This window comes from Symphalangus syndactylus, chromosome X (genome assembly GCF_028878055.3).
Source record: "Symphalangus syndactylus isolate Jambi chromosome X, NHGRI_mSymSyn1-v2.1_pri, whole genome shotgun sequence".
Taxonomy (NCBI): Eukaryota; Metazoa; Chordata; class Mammalia; order Primates; family Hylobatidae; genus Symphalangus; species Symphalangus syndactylus.
In genome coordinates, this window is record NC_072447.2 from 126,114,760 (window position 1) to 126,118,174 (window position 3,415).

A 3,415-nucleotide genomic window follows, 5' to 3' on the forward strand; every position below is an offset into this window, starting at 1 on the left:
ACATATGCACATGATAAAGGCTAGGTGACCGAAGTCTGTTGGAGAAAGCCATGATCACAGAGGGATGGGGTGGACTAGGTAGGATCTATAGAGGATATGGGACTTGATCTAGTTCTTGAGGGAAGAGCGAGACTTAGATCTGCCTAGGGATTAGATAGATGAAAACATTCTGACAAGAGCCATGTGAGCAAATTACAGAGGCAGAATATATCTGAAAGCTTGAGCAATTATGCACAGATTTGAGTAGAAAGTTGGTTATGGCAGAAATTATAGGAGATGAGGCTGAGCCCATGGATGAAGACTGCATTATGGAGAGTACTAAATGCCAGATGAAGGGCTGTACATTTTATCTTGAAAGCAGTAGAAAGTCGATGAAGAGTCCAGAACTGGGAGAGGTAAGTGGAGAGACAGTAAATGATCTTTGCAAAGAAATATTTAATGAATGAAGATTAATCTGTTCAGTGTAGAGGATGGAAAGGGCCAATGGATAGTAGGGCAATTGAAACACCAGAGAAAAAACATGAAAATTAGCTGGGAAACTATTGCAATACAGTCTGAGATTAAGTTGATCCAAGTCTGAATCAGGGTGGGACCATGAACCTGGAAAGGAAAGGAAGTAAGCCAATTTTTTGCCCAATTACATTGTATACATCCAGTGAAATAAGTTAGCTTATCAAGAATTCTAATCTTCCATAGCTTTATGTGTATTTGTCCATACTGAAACACACCAAATCATTCTGTTACCATATCTATTTCTTCGTAATCTAAAACCTCCTCCAGGTTATCAGAGTTGTCTGATTTCTTTTGTCTCTCTAGAACCTAGCAAAATGCCTGACACATATTAACATTTTTAAAAGTGTAAAACTAAACCAAAAACCAATAAATCCAGGTAACTTTTGATAAATGGAGAAAGAACAGCTGTTGAGCCTACTCTGTATTTGGAATATTAAGAGAATATGACAAAATAAGAAGTTCTGAAAAAGGAGCAGATTCAGGGGGAAAGGAAAAAAATTTCCAGGAGTGAGAGATTTGAATCTTAATCTCTCTCTCTCTCTCTCAATTCCCCTCCCCCATATCTTCCCCTCCCCCATCTCTTCCCCTCCCCCATCTCTTCCCCTCCCCCTCTCTCTTCCCCTCCCCCTCTCTCTTCCCCTCCCCCTCTCTCTCCCACCCCCCTTCCTCTTCCTCTCTGTGAAGGATAATACTAAATGTCAACTTGATTGGATTAAAGGATACTAAGTATTGATCCTGGGTGTGTCCGTGTGGGTGTTGCCAAAGGAGATTAACATTTGAGTCAGTGGGCTGGGGAAGGCAGACCCACCCTTAATCTGGTGGGCACAATCTAATCAGCTGCCAGCGAATATAAAGCAGGCAGAAAAACGTGAAGAGGTGAGACTGTCCTAGTGTCCTAACCTACATCTTTCTCCTGTGCTGGATGCTTCCTGCCCTCAAACATCGGACTCCAAGTTCTTCAGTTTTGAGACTCAGACTGGCTCTCCTTGCTCCTCAAGCTACGGACAGCCTATTGTGGGACCTTGTTATCGTGTGTATATATATATATATATATATATATATATATATATATATATATATACATATATATACATATATATGTGCGTATACACACACACACACACACACACACACGTTTATCCTATTAGTTCTGTCCCTCTAGGGAACCCTGACTAATACACTCTCCATCCATCCTTTAACAGGTAAAATCATTACTTTGGAGGGATAACAAAGTTATATATTTTAATAACTTGGTGAACATTTATTATAACTATAAAAAATAGAGCTTCATGGGGCGGCACCGAGACACAAGAGCAATCAGTTTGAGCTTAGAGTATAAAAGGATATAGAGCATCTGGGCAAGGTAGTGTATGAAATGTTGGGGAGTTAGGAAGCCTGAGATGGAACAAACCTGCCCACTGTGCACATGTACCCTAAAACTTAAAGTACGATAAAAAAAAAAAAAAAAAACAGAGTGGCTTCTAAAAGAGTAACAATCAGATTAATGTCATGTTAGCATCATCTTTGGGTTTGACCTTCTGCCGTCCCTGAAAAGATGAAGTCACATAATATTAATAGAAATGTAGAAGGGAAAATTTCAAATATAGTCATGTTAACTTTGGGTAAACCAGCCTGCTATGGTCCACAGTTGTATTTCTACCTTCATAAACCCAGGGACACTGCTTATCTTAGGGACTATCTTTTGAACAGTTAAACAATGCAGAAAACTATCTCTTATCTCCTGGAGATAGATGGATTTCAGTGTTAAATGAGCTTATAAAACTTGACAATTTCCCAGAGGCAAGGCATGGCCTTTATACTGAACTGCTCAAGAGGTATCTGCTCCCTTTCATCCTGAGAGATAACCATGAAATAGTTTGGCTGCAGCCTAATTCTCTGGCAGTAATATAACATATCAATATGGCTCAAATGAGTCATCACCATTAGTGAGGCATGGGCCTTGCACCGGATAGAGCATAGATTAATTCAAGAAACATTTATTGAGAATCAAACAGAATTGTACTTGTAGTGGCAATGTTGAATTTGCCCTGATTTAGCCACATATAGCCCAAAGCAACCCAGTTGTGATATTAATGGTCAAGGTTTAGGTATATACTATGGCCAGAAAGAGAAGCAAATAAACTTAACAAAAACTAATAAGGCAAAGAACTAAAAATTTCATGAGCTTTAGAATAACACCTGGATTTGAGTCCTGGCTTTGACAGTCACTTGCTCTGTGAACTTGGAAAAGTTTATTAATTTCTCTGAGCTCCACAACTGCACCTTCATAATGAGGATTATAATAATTTCTACCTCATATACTTGTTATTAGGATTAAATGGTAAACCCTTGATAATCTTATTACATACTTATAAGAATGGTACTTACGAACATCAGGCAAGCAGTTTTGGCCTCATGGATGCCAAGTGCCTTAACCATAAGTGTAAAGCATTGTATCATTACAGATAGATTGGTATGGTAGATAGAATAATGGCCCATTAAAGATGTCCATGTCCTAATCCATATAAATATATTACCGTACATGGCAAAAGGGATTTTTTTCAGATGTGAATAACTTAAAGATTTTGAGATGGGTAGATTATCCTGCATTATTCAGTTGGGCCCCAAGTGATTACAAGAGTCCTTAGAAAAGGGAGTCAAGGAGGTCAAAAACAGAAAAAGGAGATGTGACTACAAAAACAGAGGTTGAAGTAATGTGCTTTGCAAATGGGGGAAGGGACCATAAGCCAAGGTATGCAGGTGACCTCTAGAAGCATGAAAAGGCAAGGAAGCAGATTCTCTCCCAGAGTTTTCAAAAGTAACATAGCACTATGGATGCCTTGAACTCAGACTTCTTTCCTTCAGAACTATAAGATAATACATTAGTGTTGTTTTAAGCCAA